The sequence below is a fragment of the Abrus precatorius genome, unplaced genomic scaffold, assembly GCF_003935025.1.
Source record: "Abrus precatorius isolate BTA unplaced genomic scaffold, Abrus_2018 Scaffold8, whole genome shotgun sequence".
NCBI lineage: Eukaryota > Viridiplantae > Streptophyta > Magnoliopsida > Fabales > Fabaceae > Abrus > Abrus precatorius.
This window is the reverse complement of record NW_020874428.1, coordinates 10,838,315-10,859,841: the sequence shown is the minus strand read 5'-3', so window position 1 is coordinate 10,859,841 and position 21,527 is coordinate 10,838,315. Positions and strand designations below refer to the sequence as shown.

General features: G+C 34.1%; 1 non-coding gene across 1 annotated transcript; it reads left to right on the top strand.

The window, feature by feature from the left end:
* The first annotated feature begins 19,386 nt into the window (after window positions 1–19,386).
* LOC113848571 lies at window positions 19,387–19,493 on the top strand. Its single transcript, XR_003501835.1, has one exon. It is a non-coding gene; the product is annotated as a small nucleolar RNA R71 (small nucleolar RNA).
* Window positions 19,494–21,527: the final 2,034 nt, after the last annotated feature.

Below are 21,527 nucleotides of genomic sequence, written 5' to 3'. Positions count from 1 at the left end.
TTATGTTTGGTCACTTGAAATCATGCCACATGCCGCTCTGTAAAACGTTTATAGTTTGTTTAAATATGGAGAGAAATAAAGATGAATGAAATAAAAAAATATAAAAAAATATAAAATAGAGTAAAAATAATATATTATTGGATGAATAAAAATAATAAATAAGTAAAATTATTTACTTTAATTTATTCTAACGAGCAAAAGAAAGAATAAAATAAAATAAATAGATGATATAATTTATTTATAATATTTAAGAAATTGAAGTTAGCTTAAAATATTTGACCTTTTTATTATAATATTTTTATTAATATATAATTATTAATTATTTTTTATAAATTTTTGGTTATAAATATTAATTTTATTTTATAAACAATTTAATAATAATAATAAAAAAAAACTACATCTCATACGGCCACTGCATATCATGGTTTTATTTTTTGGTCAACCACTGCATATCATAGTTGCATGAAAGGAAAATGAATAACGTGGGCCCACAGAATTATATCAACTGCCTATTAAATTTGGATCCATCCAAATAAACGAAGCCCATACTAATTTCTGCCATCAACATTTCAATAAAAACAAAGTGTCAATTTTCTGCTAAATTACATATTGATGAATCCAAGTTTGTAGATATAAAATTTTATAGTAATATTTATTTATATTTTAAATATATATAATATGTTAAAATAAAATTTCTTGATAAATTATTAATGAATTTTTATTTGTATATATATAAACTTGCTCCATTAAGAAAAATTATTAATTTGACAGGCGGATAAATAAAATTTAATATTTATAGATAATTATTAAATAAAAAAATTAATTATTGACTTATACGTGTGTATTTATTAAACATGTGTGTATTTTGTTTGTAATATTTTTTTTAACGTTTGAAAAAGCATACTCATTTTCAATAACATTTTCATTGATAATAAAAATTTTGTAGAAGTGTATGCTTTCTTTTATGGACTGGTAACACTTTCCTTTATATTAAGGCAACGATAAAAAAAAAAGAAAAAGAAAAGAAAAAGTGGGATAGCATGATTTTTCATCAACTTCTTCCTTCATTCATTGTTCATTCTTATTTTCAGGGTCTTGTTTGCATCAGAAGAGAGAAACATAGTATTTGTGTCTTATATAACACAAAAATGAGGATGAAGAGGCCATAATTTAATGATTGTTCAACAACATTTAAGTGAAATATTATTATTTTTAAAATATTTATAAAATATAAAATTGTTCAAAATAAATTCCTTTCACTGGAAAATTGACGGAACAGAGTTGGTAAAAAAAAAACCAAGTGTCAGCAATTTTTTTTATTGGAAGTAAAAAAGGTAAAGGAATATTACGTTTTTAATTGTTTAATATTTTTATGATAAATAATAGAACAATTATATTAGTTATTTTTTTCGCTTGACATAATTACTCATGATAACAATTTTTTTTTAATCTTACACAAAAAGTTATTAATTTATATAATAATACTGAATACTTATTTTTTTCCAAATCACTCAATTTTTTTTACATATAATTATATAAAACGAGAGTCATTAAAATACTAAAAAAGAAAAAAAAAAGTATCATGGGTTATTGTGTTAAACTTTGAAAATATTAGTATAATTTAGCCTAAAGATATTAATACTAAAAAAGAAAAAAATATCGTGTATAATTGTTTTTAACTTAAAAATATTAGTATAATTTGACTTAAATATTAATATATTGTATCTTGTAATTGTAATAAAAGTAATAATTTATTTTATATTTTATTTTAAATATATACTCTTTTCTCTTCTATCCAATTAAAGTAAAGTTATTAATTTCTATAAATTGTTGTTACTTGTTAATCATTACTTACTTACTTATTACACTTCTTCATCTTTTATCATGGTATCATGGGTTGTCTGTAACAAAAGATAGTTTTAAAGAAGGAAAAGATTGATGCCCATCAAACTAATATGTAATAGAAATATTGGTTTATTCTCAAATAACTAAAATTCATTAGTTTTTATTTATTTATTTATTATTAAATCATATTACATGTTAAGATAAAAATTAACTGTCGTTATTTAATCCTATTATATTTATAAGAAAATAATGTAATTCAAGATTATAATTTATTTTTATTATTTTCTTTAATTAGTTATTTTTAGTAAAAAAAAATGTTTGGTTTTCTGGACTCCTTTTTTATGTGGAGAAAGGAATAAATATGTTAGCTCATTATGTCTCACTAAAACTAGTGCATATGGCTAGGTAAAATATGAAAAAGAGTCTCATTATAGCAAAAACATTGAGAGAAGAAAGAAGAGAGAAAGAAAATTCATTGTTATTTTTGCACACTAAGAGACTATCATTTTTCATATTGCAACTGCACATTTGTTTACTGTTAAATCGGCTGATTTTTTGTTAACATATTTGTTACATGTGAATCTTTATATTTTTTGGTTGGATCGTCAAGAAAAAAAATCTAAAGAGAAAGTAACAAATAGTGTAATTATGGGTTTGCATTAGGAATATTTTTCATCTTTTTGTTTCTTGTTTTTTTTAGCATTGATAATTTATTTTATTTATTTTGACTGTTTATAAACACAATTTGTGCACTCATTAGAGACTTTCTTATACCCTTTTAATTATTTCTTTGATCTGGATGACCCATATTTTTTACTTTTACTTTGAGATATTTTTCCCATTAACAATTGTTTGTCTCTTATGTTATTTTATAATATTTTTTTGCTCTATTTATATTGATGCTCCTCATTAATTCTTGCAAGTGTAGGGAAAATATTTTTTTGGCTAATTATTGCTCTCCTATTATATTTATGTTATCATATTGACATTCCCTTATAAAAAAAATGCTAGTTGATCATAACTTTTTTCTTAGATTTTTGTTTTTTAGGTTTGAATGGTTTCTTTAATTTTATAGGTAAAAAACTTGTATATTAGTCTCTATACAAAAAATTATTTCCGTTTCATCTCTACGATGATAATACTGTAAGTTATAACAACGTGATCTTTTCTTTTAAATTGGTAAAAGTGATCCAATGTGAATGTGAATGTGTCAAATGTTACGTTATTAATGGATGGAGATACAACTTAGTTGCCACCACAATGTGATTGATATAAAACCCTAAACCATTTGTTCACCTGCCTCCATCATTATACTTAGGGTCGTAACAGAAAGTCAATTTGAGAGCAAGGAATAAAGCCAAATGCAACAAGTTATTTTGTGATTGTGAGAACCATGTGAAGATTTACACATCTTAGACTCCTTAAACTCTAGGTATAAGGTTTCATAGGTGTTTAAATTTCAATGTAAGTTTTGATTTTGGTTTGTCATATTGTTTTATTACGATTTTGTCATGTTCTCTTTTTTCTATCCATAGAAGGAATACAATTACAATTTTTTTAGTGGATGGATGAAACATTTTCTAATCATGTAATGGAGATTATTAACAACTAGTAAAATAATATTATAGAAATGAGAAAAAAATTAGTACGAATACATGTGTTATCATGGTAAATGACAGAAATGATGGTATACTAAGTTTTTGCTTCAACAAAATTTATGGAATTTGAAGCTTGTAGTTGATGTAAAGTTAATGTAATGGGTGAGTAGGGTTAGGCAATAATTGTCTTTTAATACATGTATGTTAGCATGATTCAAATGTGTATTTGTAGGGGTAAAATATTGTAGAGTTGTTCACTTTTCAAGTGTATAATGTATGCTACTATGTTATAAAAATGATAACTTTTGATTTAAAGATTAAATTGATTAAAATAATAACATGGATGATTACAACTAAATAAGTAAACTATAACCAAAGATATCTTATGTGACAACATGGATGATCACTTTAAATATAAATATAATTAAACAAGTTGTACAATCACACAAATCTCATCGAGACAATATAGAAAAAAAAAAGGTGGTATGTATCACTACCCTTCCCAAAAGAATTCCTTTACTATGTGATCATAACAATCTAAAAGAGCTCTTAAGATATAAATTCAAACTAGAAAGGAAAAAAAAAGTCTTGCATCTGGTGGACATTTTATTTTAGTTTCTAGTTCTTAAAACTTTTTATCTATTTATCAATTTTCTTCATTCTTACCATCACTAAAAACCATTGATGACCACCTTCAACGTCTGCATTATTCGTTGACACTTTTCTAAGATTCTCCCCAAGATAATGTATTTACCAATTAGGATTTTGGCATGTCAATTTTGGAAACTCCAATAGAACGGAAAAACTTGAGTTTAGGTAATCACCTCTGGCAAGTCAATGTGCAGACCCAACTTGAGTTTACTTTTTAGTTTAAGGTATGTTATTTCCACAAGCATGCAGAACAAAAACATTGATGCAAGTTATGGTTTTAAAAATAAGTCCTCAATCTTCTGCATCTACGGCTCAAATCCCTTAAATGAAAAAGATCATATCTACCCGTTAATGATTTCTCAACCTTCTATAGTGTTAAAGATGAAGATCTTTGACAATTCTCACAATGACTTGTTGCATACAAAGCAGAGGAAAAATATCACTTCTTATATTTGTCAGACCTATATATTTATATTTATATATGTATTATTCCTTTTAAATTGTGTTGAATATGCTTAGATTATATGAATTTTCACATGATGATTTTATAGTTGCTAAATTAAGAGTTGTGCATTTGTAGTGCTGTATGGTTTGCTTTGGTGTAATTAGCAGTAGGAATTTGTGATCAATCATTTGGTGTTTTATGTGTGTATTAATATAGGAATTAAAGTAGAGGACTTGTATTGCCTTCATTCTAGGAAAAATATGAGTTCTGGTGCAAGGTTTCTCATTCAAGTGAGGTATGTCTTGCTCAAGCGAGATAACATAAGTCTGCCCCAACTGTCCTTTCACTCAAGTAAGAAGTCACCTCACTTAAGCGAGATGAGCTCGCTCAAACAAAGAGTGGTAGGAAAAATGGAGAACTCTCTGGACCTATTCTTGCTCAGGTGAGAATACCTCTCCCTCAAGCATAATGCTGCTCACTCAGGTGAGAATGTTGCTTGCTCAAGCGAGAATGGTAGAAAAATAAGTAGTTCCACTGTCTGGTTTTCTCGCCCAAGCGATGATGGTCTAGCTCAGGCGAGAGTAGAGCTCATTCAAGTGAGAGCGTGCAAATTTGGAGGGGTATTTAAGGAACCTTAGTGCAAAAAATATTTATTTCTCGCTAGACAATTTTCTCCTTTCATTTTCTCTCAGTTTTTTAACCTTCTCCCCTTAGAGAAAATTTTCTTGAAGCCAAGCATCTTCTCGATTTGAGAGTGAATGTCTATTTTATTTAGATCTAGGAGAGTTTTCGGAGCTGATAAGTGTCATATTTTAGTAGTTGTCAATTTATATTTTGACACTTATTTGATTCCTTTTCATATAGTTTGCACTTAAATTCTATGTAATTTATATTTTTAATGCATTTAAGTTCATGTCTTTTAAATTCAGCAACTTTAGCCTTAATTTTGTCAAATAATAGAAGATATTGACCCACATTTCTTGTGTGAATTTTCTTAAGGGCAAAAGCTTGATGAGGTGTTCACATTTATAACTTTATTGTATCTTCAAAACACCCTTCATATGCCTTATTTTGAGAGTTTTTACTATTTCTCATTAATAGAAATGATTTGGGCTTGTTTTGCATGTACTTTCTATTTTTAGCCAATGTGACCTCTATCAACTCTTTTGGCCATAAATTTTTCTATAGATATTATTTTTAGCTGATTCTAGTTGCATTGGATTTTACACATTCAGGGCTTCAAAATGCATATATGTTTTGCTAGATTTGGAGTTGTTTTCTATTTTTTATGATTTTTTAAAGATAAGTCAGATTTGCTGAAGTTGCTCAGAATTTCAAGTCTCGTTCAATTGAGATAATTCTCGCTTGAGCGACAAATGCAGAAATCAAAGCATATTTTTTGCTAGGCACTGGATGTAATCTTCATACTTTGAATATTTTAGTATTTTTTTAATATATGTTTGTTCATTTGTCATGAGTTAGGTGTGTTTATCATGATTATAATGCTTGTTTCTACCTTATGAAGAATGATTCATGATCCGAGAATTCGGGGTAAGCTGGAAAATTACCTTGGAACCTAGTTAGGGTAATACACATAATAGGTTGAGACTCTAGGAATAGATTTTAATCTATTATATGCTATATAACTTTTGCTAGTAACTTTGAATTAATTGTTGATTAAGTAAGGAATTATCACTCAATAAATATATCTTAGAATTTGGGGTGAGAGGAATCCAACGAGTGAATATAATGAGAGTGCATCATAAAACTTTGGTAATTGTTAATGTGTGTTAGAACCAAAACTATGAAGAGGATGATAGATGAAGTTCAATCCCCAATCTTATCATAGTAGTTTAATTTTCTTTTATTTGCATTTATTTTCTATTAACCAAACTATCAAAAATCCAAAATACTCACTTAGTTGTATATTTGTGAATATTTAGGAATTTGTAAATTTTAATTTGGATAACTAAAATTACTTGCGTATCTTCATTTCCTGTGGACACGACAACTTTTTATATTACATAAAAAATTTGGTACACTTACCAAGCTGCTAAGCTAAAGAGTGATTCCAAATACTATATTTGGGATGATTTATACTTGTGGAAGATGTGCAATGACAAGATTATTGGATGATGTGTGCCTAAACTTGAGTTTCAATCTGTGCTTAGATTTTGCCATTCCTTGGTTTGTCGTGAACACTTTGGACCTCAGCGTACAGCCTGAAAGATCTTAAATTATAGACTGTAGCACCCCAAATTTTTTATATTAATTATTATTATTTGTATAAGTATAAATGTATATATATGTGCATATAAGTGTAAATAAATGTTGTAAATTTGCATTGAAGGCGTAATGATGGTGTTTTTGTGTGTAATGAGTATGAATATGTGCATATATATGTATGTGTGGGTGTATGATTGATTGGATTGAATTTTTCTGATGCTGAAAATAGGTTAAGGGTGTAATACTGGGCTGTCCTTGCTGCAGCGAGAGGATTCTCGCTATAGCGGGAGGCCCTAGGTAGGAAGGACCGAAATTGTCGCCTTCTCGCTGTAGTGAGAGATGTCTCACTGTAGCGACAGAGTGACAGTTTGAGGTGCATTTCTAGGTGCAGTCTCGCTGTAGCGAGATTCTGCAGAAATATAGTGCAGTTTCCTTTGAGATTTTTGCTGTGGTGACAGAGGGCATCGCTGCAGCGAGAGATACCTCACTGCAGCGAGAATTTTTCGCTGTAGCGAGAGTGTTGTGATCTGAGGGGTTTTAAAAGGGGGTTTATGGTTTGAGAATTCATTTTCTCAAAATCCCTTCGATTCTCTTGACCCAAAATCCTTCTACACCGATTAAATTGCCTCCAAGGTCGTTCGGAAGCTTGATTGAAGGTTAAATCCGTGTGGGGAACGCTTGGAGGTGAGTTTTAATGGTTAGGGTTCCGTTGCTCATCCCCTTTTCTCTGTTTCTGAGTTTCCTTGGGTTCTCATGGAGTCTTCCATGTGTTGTAGGCTAAAATCTGTATAGGGAGCACGTCTGTGGTCGAATTCGAGTGTGGGTCTTCAATCCAAGGTAAGGGGAGACTCTACCCTACTCTTTTTATGTGTAATTGATTGAATATAAAGTTGTGGCTGAGTTAGAAGGTAGAAAACGTATAGAGAATAAAAGTTGATTGAGAAATGTAATGTGAGTCATATGCCTTGATATGTGAACATTATGTGTATTTACCCAAATTTGATGAATGTGAATTGTATATTAAATGTTGTGTAATATGAATGGATAATCGTAGGCTATGTTCTGTGATCTGTGGAATAAAATGTAGGCCTAGTGCCGTATATTATGAATGAAATGTGGACTATGTGTTGTGTGAAACATGAATATTGCATGTGTAACTGGGGCGTATTAGCGCCGTTGTAATGCGCTGTGAATGGTTCAGCGATACACTAAGAGTGTGGAAGATGAGGACGGTAGAAATACCTTGGGGAGGAGAGAGTGGTGGTGACACCGACTGTGGAACGGGTACACCACGGGCCACACATTTTCTTCTTGACTAGACGTCAAACTATTACTTTTGTTGAGCGACCCGTAACTGCCCATGTGGTATCCGTGAGGCTGGGGTAACAGGCGACCATTCATGGTGTAAATTTTTTATCACAGTGAGTGTGGCTGGCGTGCTGTTGTTTGCAATCTAAACACTAGCAAGTGCACTAGGATTGCAGTAATTAATGAGTAAATTTAAGATCCGAGTATCGTCTCCACAGGGAATTAGGAACTCAATTATCACTTCACAGAAAAATAACCATTTGAGCCATACGAATTTGGGAAGAGAGTTGTATCATATAAAAGCAATAATCAGAGCAATCAAAAGTAAAGAACTTGCAGAAAAACAGAGTATAAGATTTGTGATGAAATGAAATAGCAATGAAGGATAGTTAGGAATTTACTTCACAAGAATATCAATATCAATCCAATTAAATCCTCTGAACATTCAAGCAATTGAATAATTGACAATCAGTTTCACATATACCTAGCCAAAGGTTAATTCCTTAACTCATTGACCCTAACAATCCACTAAACCTCCCTAATCCCTTAGGTGAGATTCAATTTCAGGTTGCATTAAGAATTAGAACTATAAGATTGCAAAATTAGGTCTCCTTATCCCTAAGAAATTCCTAAACTCTGGTTGCCAATTCAGATCGGAGCAAACAATCCAATTCCCATTGGTAAAGATTCCTTTTGATTAATCAAATGAATTTCCATTCAAAGATTGCATGAAAAGCAGAATTAACAACTCAATTAATCCAAGAACTTAAAGTTCAGAAGATAAAGTCGAATCAATACATCAATTCGAGTTCCATAAACCCCTAACTATGGGAAATTAAGCACACATTGCAACAAAAACAGAGAAAGAAGAAGAATAAGATGAAGAAGAATGCAGAGCAGCCATGGCCACGAGCTCCAATCTGATCCCTCTTCTTGGAGCTTCAAGCTTCGACCCGAATCTTCTCTCCACTCTCTCTCAACGAGAATCTAACTAACAAAACAGAAAATGAGCAAAAGACCCCTAGTTTCGCGCTTCAATCATTTATTTATAGAAACCCCAGTTTTGCGTGTTGTCACTTTTCTTCACAAGAGTAACCACGCAGAAGCTTTATGTAGTGCGCGTGTTCACTTCAAGAGCAAGAGTAACCACGCGCAACTTGCAGATTTGAAGGCTTCTCTGGAACATTCACTTTAATTCATAAGAGTGGCAACGCAGGAGGTCGAGGGCTGCGCGTGATCACTTTCGTGAGTAATAGTAACCACGCGCAAGCTGTCCTGATACAAGTGCCTCTGGAACGCTCACTTTCGTTGGCGAAAGTGACAACACGCAGCTCATCAGGAATGAAGTCTCTCTGGAACGTTCACTTTCGTTGGCGAAAGTGATAACGCACACTGGCAACGCTCACTCTTGTAAATAAAAGTGATTACGCACAGGCTCCTCTTCTCATTTAGGCTCTGGAATGATCACTTTCACTAACAATAGTGATCACGCCCAGTCTGCATCCCATAATTCTTGTATTTTGGAGTCCAACATTGCCATTCTTCCTCTTCCTTTCCATTAATAATCCATTTCCATGACTTTTGCTCAGATTATTCCTTCAAAAACAAGATAAATTTCTTAAGAACTAAGCATAAATTCTACAAATGCGAAAATAACTACAAATTGAAATAAAACTTTCAATCATTCTCTTTTTCTGAGTTTTTCTGCTTTCTTCATATATTTTCCTTATTAAATGAGATAGAATTATGCTAAAATATCAGTAAAAATATGGATTCATCACCACCCCAAACTTGAATTTTTGCTTGTCCTCAAGCAAATCAAACTAAACCAAGGGTAAGTTCCTCCATTTTCAAATTCAGTTCATAAACTTCTTATTTCAGATTTTTCTAATTTCTAATTCTGTGTTTTCTGCAAAATTTTCAATCAAGTTGTTCATCCAAATACTCATCATGATATTCCTACTGCATAATCATCATTGAGTAAAATTACTACCTAAGTTCATATTTTTCATCAAAATTCATGTGAGTACAATTAATCAACATGATCACAGCTCACTTGGAAGTGTTTCTCTCATCACTCAACAGTGTTTAGGTGCTGTTTTCACTCTAAATCATCAATTTCACTGTACTCTACCATATGCTTGCCCAATTTCTCCATCTCCTCTGCTTAGTACAATTAATCACACATCTAGAGGACTTTTTCAGGTTATAACAAGGCTAAGGTTAAGGTAGGTATCAAAGAAAATGGAAAATAATACATGCAATTTCAAAAGATCAGAGGCATTTTGAGTGATTTGTTTTAAAACTATCCTGGATCTGCATTATTCCTCCTTAATTCTCTCACTTATGTAGCAAACAAAATTTTTCTTACAGCAAAATTTTCATCTCTTTTCTTCTTCTTCTTTTTTTTTTAATCTTTTTCTGCAACACTTTGCTGCACTTCTTTTCTTTTGAACTCACATTTTTGTTCTTTTCACAATTTTGCTTCATAAATTTTTCATTTTACTGCAGCACTTTTGTTCTTTCTTTCTGGCTTGTTAAACTCAAACTTAGATAGCATGCTATTTCCCACCCCAACCTTAGAACATTGCTTGTCCTCAAGCAATTAAAATCTGGATACCACCCCAAACTTAGTTTTAAAACTCATTCTTAATTAAACTCATTATGCCTCTGATCTTTTGAATGGTAAAAATTGGTTTTTCAGCAAGGCTTATAATGAGGTAATTTCAAGAAAAGGGATATTAAGCTCAAAAGGGTGAACTAAGACATTCAATCATAAAGGAAGGCATTTAGGCTGACTAGGATATCAATCATGGCCTCTATCATGTGGGTGAAAACTGTAACATGCATATTCAATTTAAGAACAAGGGTAGGTTCTAGAGAATGCAGCCAAATATGATTAATCACACAAGAAAAAGAATTAGACAGCTCAAATCTCACTAGGTATTTATAAGTGATCATGTGGATTAATGAAAACACAATGCACTTTTCAGAAATATATGCACCTAGTGGCAACTGCCTCATTTTTGAAAATACAAGTGTGATCTCATTTTGAGAATGGGAAAAACAACTTAAAAAGAAATTCACACAGAATTCACAAAATTGTCAATCATTTTTATTTGATTAACAGCCAGTAATTTATTATCTATTCTAGTATTTTTGTGTTTTTCAGGAATAATTCAGTGTAATGTGAAGCTAACTCATGAATAAGAGGTAGAGAATGAAACCCCCCTTTTATGGCAACTTGTGCAAGTGTCAGCTTCCATGGTGTGTGAGTGTTGTGTGGTTCTGACATTTTCTGTACAAAACACCAAAAATTCCATCAATTATCAAGTGAAAAGGGATTGAATTCTACAGAATTAATGTGTGTTCAAAACATAATTGTTCAGAATTAGCATGAAACCAAAATATACCAAGTGTGCAAATTACAAACCAAAATTCTAAAATGAAACCAAAAAGTTTGAAACTTAATTACAAGATCGTCAAGAGAAAATTCGAATTAACAGAAAAGAAAACAAAAATCCTAAACTAGTCATCTTGGGCATCCTCCTCATCAGAAATTTCATCTTCATCTTCTTCCTCATCCTTCTCATCTTCTTCTTCCTCCACCACTTCTTCAGTTGGCTGTGGAAAATGAGTCTTGTAGATTGGCAAGTCTTTAAAGACTGATGAGCGTAGACATTGAGCATTCTCGGCCAAATCTGGTGTGTGATAAAGTTCATCTTTGGTCATTCCCATCTTCTGACCAAAATTCATCAACACACATTCCAATAGCATAGTTCCTGCCTTCAAACTGCTGTGGAGCTCAGCTTGTCGTTCAGCCAATTGATTTTGCCTTTCAACCAAAAGATGTAGGATGTCTTTATCTTCATTGGTTTCTCCTTTCTGAACTGGGTGGGGATAGGTGCAGCTGAAGTGCAGGAGGTGGTGGCATAGATTTCCTTTACCATTGAGACAGAGATAGGGGGAGCAGATCTGATTTGTCTTGGTATTCTCCAACTTCAACCCCTGCATCCTTACAAAGTAAAGTGATTAATGAGGGAAAGGCTAGTGAATCTCTTTTTGTTTTCAAAATATTTAAGATACATTCACTAATTACTTCCCCCACATCAATGTACATATCATTAACGATAGCAAACAATAATTCAGCCCTCTTTACTGCTAGGGTTGAACTATGCTTGACTGGCATGAAAGAGTTCAACAGAAAAGTACTCCAGACTTTAGCAAATGGTAGCAGGTTCTTGGTGGTGATACACTTGGGTTTTTGGGCGAGGTTCAGCTGCCAAGTTGTGCCTTGCCTTCCAATTCTGTGCAGGATTTCAATATAATCCTTGTCTGGACTATTCTTAAAGTCAGTGAAGTCCATCTGCCCAGGTTGCCTTTCAGTGTAAATTTCCAACACTCGATTGATGTTGGCAGCAGTGAAATCCACCCTCATACCCTTGACCATTGTGTGAAATTTGGGAATTTGGTCTCCCTTGAACCGCATTGCATTTGCATAAAACTCTTGTGTAATTTCTCTCCAACCATTATCAGCCAAGGAGTAGAAGTTGTCCCATCCCCTTTTCTGAATTTCTTCTGGGTACTCAGGGTAGTTGCCTTCAGCAATTTCAAAGGCTCTATCCGGGACAATCTTCCTCCTCAGAATATTTGCCTTGAAATAGTTTTCGTGAGCAATACTCCTGAACCTTGGATCATGATCAGTAGGGGTAGAGGTAGAAAGAGCATTTCTTCTGGTCGGCTGAGGTGGTGAAGAGGTTGCAGGTGCGGTTACTCTTGGCTGAGGAGGGTCAGCGATTTCAATGGGTGAGGAAGGTGAGACACCATCAGTTCTTGCTCTTTTTGTGGTTGGAGAATTCCTGGCTGTTCCAGCTTGAATATTCCTGATAGATCTCCTTCTTGGAGTGTTGCTAGCAGATCCAGCTTTGGTCTTCTTAGAAGGTCCAACTGGTGTATTCAAAGAAGTTCTGACCATTTTGAAGTGGCTGCAAAAAAAAAACAAGCAAGTAATTTGACAGTTTAAAATTCATGACACAGAATTGTGACAGTATACATCTCTTTACTAGACAAATTCAATCAATCCATGTGCAGAATTCCAATTTGCAGTATGGATCTTTTTACAATCAGTTGCTGTCATGAGGATGTAATCATATAAACACACAAGCAATATTGCAAATTACTAAGCAATCACAGTCAAAATTGGTTAAACCTTTAAATTTGTAGTTTAGAGTGCATACTCTCAAAGCACATCAGGTTAACGCATAGATGCTATTATAGGTCATCAACATATTTGTTTACATGCTCTCTTATGTAAGCACAAAAGTTATTTATCAGAGCAAAATTGTCACTTTTCAGATATACCAGCACTTAGGTACAAAATTAATCAAACCATATTCAGGGGATTTTAGACTGGCCTTCCTAATTTTTTCCCTCAGAGTTCACAATTTCACCAAGAATGCAGAAAAAGAATCACAATTTTCAACCAAATTTCAACTACTAATGCACTTTCATCCTGTCCACTAGAAATGCAATACATGCTCGAATGGTTCCTAACAGAAATTATCTTCTGACAGTAAAATTCCATCCAGAATATTGCCTATTGTTTCTTTGAATCACACACAATTAGAACAATGCACTCATTCATTATCATCAAAGACTAAATATCAGCTTAATGCAGGACTTATCAGTATGGTATCTGTACAATCATGCAGTGCAATATACAGTAGTAACTCATTCCATACAACTCAGTTCAGACATCAACATTCAAATATTGCATGCAAAGAGTATTTTCGTTGATGGCAACTGGAATATTTCTATTTCTTTCAAAGTCATGTTCAGGTTTTTCGCATAATGCAGATGTGAATATGTTAACAGAGGAGATTGAATGACTTTGAAAACCTATTCACAATATTTAAAGTTCCTTAAATCGAATATGCTCAAGATATTTCCCCACTTGCCATTTTTGACATTTTTCCAGAGTTGCAACAAAGAAAGACCCTAAATACAATTTCGTAGAATGCAGAGAACGTACCTTGAGCTTCAGAAATGTGAATGACAGTGAAAAAGAGGGAGCAATTGCTTGCTGGTTGCTTCACGAAAGATTGAAAGTCAGAGGAATTTCAGAGGGAAATGGGGATTTAGGTTTAAATGGATGTGAGCGTGGTTCCTTTATATTGAGTCTGGGGTCACGCGTGTGCACGTGACCACTATTTAAGTGAAAAGTGAACGTTGCCTTATTAATAAAATTCTGCGTTATCACTCTTGTTGAACAGAGTGAGTGTTCCAGAGAGCTTGGAAATTTTGAATGCAATGCGCGTTATCACTATTGCTGGGCAAAGTGATAACGCGCAAGCTTATTGCTTGAGCGTGGTTACTTTTATCAGTAAAAGGAGTAACGCACTATGAAATATTCCATACTTACCTGCGCGTGGTCACTCTTGACAAGGAAAGGAAGTGATCTAGAGAGTGTGTTTTTCTCATCTGCCTCTGCGTTATCACTCTCATCAGCGAGAGTGATTATTCCAGAGGGGAAATCTCAGAATTCCATCTCTGCGTGATTGCTTTCCTGCAAAAGAGTGATTCCTTTCATCAATCCAAGTTCTCCAAACTTTAATTGGCTCACTTAACAAATCATAATCATTCCAATACACACTCACCATATAAAATACCTATTTCCCTCATCATGTTCACCCTTAATTACATATGCAACATTCATCCAAGGCTGAATTCTGCAGAATTTCTGCAGAACATGTATTCACTCCCTACTTATGCAGTTTTGACTTTTACATTACACACTCCTATCATGAACTCTCAATTCATTCATCATTTTCGCTCCAAATTACAAATGCAACAAACATCATAGTTGAATTCTGCAGAATTTCTGCTTAACATATTCAAAATGCAATTCTGACTTTTCCATAACACATTATAGTATGAAGTCCAATTGCATTTATCAGATTCGCTACAAATGACAGATTTAGCATGCTTCAAAATTTACCTTTTTGCATCAAAATTACTGAATATGATGAGTATGATGCAGAACTTTGTATTTTGCAGAAAATTTGCAGAATTTGATAACTATTATTCAGACTGTACAAGAACTTTAAGCATTCTAATTAATTCCAATCTGCATTCTTGTTTCAGCCACCAGATTTATTCCAAACATCAGATTCAGCAAGGTAACCAAGATGAAAAGTTCAGACTTTGACTTCTATGAATACTGTTAATTCAAAAATAATGCAGAAAACTTAAATTGGGTTAGAAATGTGAGTTGCCTCTCACAAAGCACTTCTTTAATGTCATTAGCTTGACATTAAATGTTTCTCACTCAAGAGAAACCAGTTTCATGCATGATATGTTCCTTGTAAACTCCTCTCCATGATAGATCTTCAATCTTTGGCCATTGACCTTGAATTCTCTCCCTGTTTTCAGATCTTCTATAAGAATTGCTCCAAAGGGAGAAGTTTCCTTAATTAAAAACGGTCCAGACCATCTAGATTTCAGTTTCCCTGGAAACAATTTTAATCTTGAATTGAATAATAGTACTTGCTGGCCAGGTCTGAAATCTTTTTGCAGAATAAATTTGTCATGGATCCTCTTGGTTCTTTCTTTGTACAACTTTGCATTCTCATAAGCTTGTTGTCTAAATTCTTCCAATTCATGCAACTGTAAAACTCTCTTCTTTCCAGCACTTGACAAATCAAAGTTAAGCCACTTGGTAGTCCAATATGCTTTGTGCTCCAGCTCTAGAGGTAAGTGACAGGCCTTTCCAAATACTAGCTGATATGGAGACATACCAATTGGAGTTTTAAAAGTAGTTCTATATGCCCACAGTGAGTCATCCAGTTTCTTTGACCAATCCTTCCTTGAACTGTTCACTACTTTCTCTAGAATTTGCTTGATCTCTCTATTTGAAACCTCCACTTGTCCACTTGTATCCTGGGTTTTGTATCCTGTTTTGTCAAAAGGTATTTAAGAGCAGCATGATCAGTGTATACAATAACTTTTGAACCCATTAAATATGGTCTAAACTTATCCAAAGCATGTACAACAGCTAAAAGTTCTTTTTCTGTTGTTGTGTAATTCACTTGTGCAGGATTTAACACTTTGCTTGAATAATAGATAGCATGTAATTTCCTATCTTTTCTCTGTCCTAACACAGCACCCATTGCACTATCACTTGCATCACACATGAGTTCAAAAGGTAATTTCCAATCTGGTTTTGCAAGAATAGGTGCAGAAATTAGTTTCTCTTTTAAAACATAAAATGCATGCAAATAATTATCATCAAATATGAAATCTGCATCTTTTATAAGTAAATTATTCAAGGGTTTAGCAATCTTAGAAAAATCTTTTATGAATCTTCTATAAAAACCAGCATGTCCTAAAAAACTTCTAACTCCCTTAACATTGATAGGTGGAGGCAATTTACTAATGATTTCTATCTTAGCTTGGTCCACCTCCATTCCTTTCTCTGAAATTTTGTGACCAAGGACAATGCCTTCTTGTACCATGAAATGGCACTTCTCCCAATTCAACACAAGGTTAGTATCTTGACATCTCTACAAAACAGTGGATAGATTAGCTAAACAATCATCAAAAGAATCACCAAAAACAGAGAAATCGTCCATGAACACTTCTATGATGTTTTCTACCAAATCAGAAAAAATAGAAAGCATGCATCTTTGGAAAGTGGCAGGGGCATTACACAGACCAAATGGCATTCTCCTATATGCAAAGACTCCAAATGGACATGTAAATGCAATTTTCTCTTGATCCAAAGGATCCACAGCTATTTGATTATATCCTGAATACCCATCGAGAAAACAATAAAATGAATGTCCAGCAAGTCTTTCTAGCATTTGATCTGCAAATGGTAGTGGGAAATGGTCTTTTCTAGTTGCATTATTTAATTTCCTATAGTCTATGCACATTCTCCATCCAGTCACAGTCCTAGTAGGGACAAGTTCATTCTTTTCATTAGGTACAACTGTCATACCACCTTTCTTTGGAACAACTTGGACTGGACTTACCCAATTGCTGTCAGAAATAGGGTATATTATTCCTGCATCTAACAGCTTCATGACCTCTTTTTTAACTACCTCTTTCATGGCTGGGTTTAACCTCCTTTGTGGCTGCACAACAGGCTTAAAATTCTCTTCAAATAAAATTCTGTGCTTACAAAATGAGGGATTTATACCTTTTAGATCTGCAATACTCCAGCCATTTGCAGATTTGTGTTCTCTTAAGATTCTTAACAATTTTTCCTCTTATTCTTCCTTAAGTTCATTGTTGATGATGACTGGATTTTCATGTTTCTCATCCAGAAATGCATACCGCAGGTGTGAAGGAAGTTGTTTCAGTTCTAGCTTCTGCTTTTCTTCTTCTTTAGCGTCCTTTTTCAGCTCTTCTTTCACTAAATTTTCCTGCAGGTTTTTGCATCGGCAGAGCTTCCAATTGCTGCTGCATTTCCATGATATCTTCTTCATTCAGAGTTTCAGATTGTCATTCCTTGCAGATATTATTTCTTCTAACACAGCAGTTTCATCAAATTCTTTCATATGGTGTTGTGTAATAAAAGCATCCAGTATATCTACCTTCATACATGTATTATCTTCAACTGGATATTTTAAAGCTTCAAACACATTAAATATTACCTTCTCATCTTGAACTCGAAGCATAAGTTCACCTTTTTGTACATCTATTAAAGCTCTCCCGGTTGCAAGAAATGGCCTCCCTAGGATCAAAGGAATGTTAGAATCCACTTCCATGTCCAGAATTACAAAATCTGCAGGAAAAATGAACTTGTCAACTTTAACTAATAAATCTTCAACAACTCCATATGGATAAGTGTATGATCTATCAGCTAGCTGCAGTGTAATGTTGGTAGGTTTCACTTCCTTTATGCCAAGTTTCTGTAGAACAGCTAATGACATCAAATTTATGCTTGCTCCCAAGTCACACAATGCTCTTCCCACAGTGCAGTTTCCTATTTCACAAGGAATGCTAAATGATCCAGGATCTTTCAACTTTTGAGGAAGTTTTCTCTTAAGAATGACACTGCACTCCTCTGTCAAAGGTACTGCTTTGTCATGCTCTAGCTTCCTTTTTCTGGAAAGTAGTTCTTTCATGAACTTTGCATATGAAGGCATTTGCTCCAAAGCTTCTGCAAAAGGAATGTTAATTTGTAATTTCTTAAAGACATTCATAAACCTTTCGAATTGTTCCTCTTGTTTAGGATTTTGGACTCTTTGAGGATAAGGCAGCCTCTTGTATTTTTCTGGGTTTATTGGCTTACAAGCTTCCTCAAAGAGTTGCTTTTTTGTTTTCCTTTCAGAATTCATGAGAACTTTTTCTTTTTCTTATAAATGGTCTTTCTTAAATAGTTTAAAATTTCCTTGTTGCAGATCTTGTTCAATTTTCCTCTCTACTACATCATTTACTTTCTTTTCTTCAGGTTTAGGACTTGCAACTACAGCTCCACTTCTTGTAGTTATAGCTTGATATTGCTCCTTAGGATTGATTACTGTATTGCTTGGAAATCTTCCTTCATCCCTGCTGGATAGTTGTTCAGCTAATTGTCCAATCTGTGTCTCTAGTTTCTTCATGGAAGCTTCTTGGTTTTTGAAGCTTGTTTGAGTCACTTTCATGAATTGCAGCATAGTTTCTTCCATCTCAGTCAACCTCTCATTTATAGGTTTGGAAAATTTCTGATTTCGTTGAGGTTGAGTGGATGAATTCCTCTGAAAATAAGGCTGTTGTGTTGCTGGACCTGCATTAGAAAAAGGCAAATTTGAGTTAGAATTCTTTGCAGCAGAATATTGATTATTCCAATTAGAATACTACTGAGTTCTATTATTCGAAAATTGAAATCCAGGGGGATATGATGGCTGTTGTCTCTAAAAATTATTCATATAATTCACTTGCTCTTGTGGTTCACTTGTGGATGCCTCACATGCACCATTTACATGGTTTCCTCCACAAAAATCACAACTTAGCTGACTGGTAGGCATACTCCCTGTTTGCAGATTGTTGATTTGTTGTGTTAAGGCAACTAATTGTTCTGAAAACATTTGATTTTGTAGCTGATTTTGTGCAAGAAAAGTTTCCAGAACCTTAGCTTCATGACCAGAGTTTCTTCCTTGATTCCTTGAGTTTGAATTCTGATACATTGAAGATGCCATCATGTCAATAATCCTCTGAGCTTCTTCCAAGGACTTTGTATTTAATGAACCTCCAGCAGCAGCATCAACCATTGTTCTTGTTACTGCATTCATCCCATTATAAAAAGTTTCCAATTGCATCCAATCTGGAATACAATAATGTGGACACCTTCTTAGCAATTCTTTGTATCTTTCCCAAGCTTCATACAATGATTCTCCATCTTGCTGAACAAAGGATGTAATTTCTCCTCTCAGCTTAGCAGCTTTGGATGGAGGGAAGTACTTGGTTAGAAACCTGTTCACAAGTTCCGTCCAAGTTGTAATGCTTCCTTGTGGTTGAGCTTGTAACCAGCATTTTGCTCCATCTCTCAAGGAAAAAGGAAATAGTCTCAGTCTGATGGCTTCTTCACTAACCCCATTTATTCTTATGGTGTCACATAGCTGTAGAAAATTTGAAATATGTAGGTTAGGATCATCAGAATTTCCACCAAAAAACTGATCTTGTTGGACTAAGTGTAATAAGGCAGGTTTAATCTCAAAATGGTTAGCTTGAATAGTTGGCCTGATTATAGAAGAGTTAAAACCTTGCATGTTAGGAATTGTATAGTCCCCTAATGTTCTAATTCTATTTTGTTCTGCCATCTCTATTTCTGAGTTTAGTTGTCTCAAAGATGTAGGTGTTCTTTTCACTCTAGGATTGTTCTGAAATTCTGGAAAATGGACAGCTTCTAATTCACTATCACTCCCTATGACTTTTTCTGCTCTAGACTCTTTTCTCAATCTCCGTAAGGTCATGTCTATGTCAGCATCAAAGACTAGAGTTGATTTGTTTTTGTTTTTGCCACGCATATACAAATCAAAATGAAGCAAAAGTAAACTACAAGTTAGTATTCAGAACTGCACCACGAAAATTATGCAGCAAATATTAGTAAAAGTAATTGAAACACAAGTTTAAAAGCTGCAGAATTATGCAGAATGGACAAAATGTCTAACTACAGACTAATACTACAGAAATTCAGAGAAACAAAATACTCAATCTAGCTATTCTTATGTTACTAATGATATTGAAACTCAAACTCCCCGGCAACGGCGCCAAAAATTTGTTGTTTGCAATCTAAACACTAGCAAGTGCACTAGCGACAGAGTGACAGTTTGGGGTGCATTTCTAGGTGCAATCTCGCTGTAGCGAGATTCTGCAGAAATAGAGTGCAGTTTCCTTTGAGATTTTTGCTGTGACGACAGAGGGCATCGCTGCAGCGAGAGATACCTCACTGCAGCGAGAATTTTTCGCTGTAGCGAGAGTGTCGTGATCTGAGGGGTTTTAAAAGGGGGTTTATGGTTTGAGAATTCATTTTCTCAAAATCCCTTCGATTCTCTTGACCCAAAATCCTTCTCCACCGATTAAATTGCCTCCAAGGTCGTTCGGAAGCTTGATTGAAGGTTAAATCCGTGTGGGAATGCTTGGAGGTGAGTTTTAATGGTTAGGGTTCCGTTGCTCATCCCCTTTTCTCTGTTTCTGAGTTTCCTTGGGTTCTCATGGAGTCTTCCATGTGTTATAGGCTAAAATCTGTATAGGGAGCACGTCTGTGGTCGAATCCGAGTGTGGGTCTTCAATCCAAGGTAAGGGGAGACTCTACCCTACTCTTTTTATGTGTAATTGATTGAATATAAAGTTGTGGCTGAGTTAGAAGGTAGAAAACGTATAGAGAATAAAAGTTGATTGAGAAATGTAATGTGAGTCATGTGCCTTGATATGTGAACATTATGTGTATTTACCCAAATTTGATGAATGTGAATTGTATATTAAATGTTGTGTAATATGAATGGATAATCGTAGGCTATGTTCCGTGATCTGTGGAATAAAATGTAGGCCTAGTGCCGTATATTATGAATGAAATGTGGACTATGTGTCGTGTGAAACATGAATATTGCATGTGTAACTGGGGCGTATTAGCGCCGTTGTAATGCGCTGTGAATGGTTAGCGATACACTAAGAGTGTGGAAGATGAGGACGGTAGAAATACCTTGGGGAGGAGAGAGTGGTGGTGACACCGACTGTGGAACGGGTGCATCATGGGCCACACACTTTCTTCTTGACTAGACGTCAAACTATTACTTTTGTTGAGCGACCCGTAACTGCCCATGTGGTATCCGTGAGGCGGGGGTAACAGGCGACCATTCATGGTGTAAATTTGTGATCACAGTGAGTGTGGCTGGCGTGCTGTTGTTTGCAATCTAAGCACTAGCAAGTGCACTAGGATTGCAGCAATTAATGAGTAAATTTAAGATCCG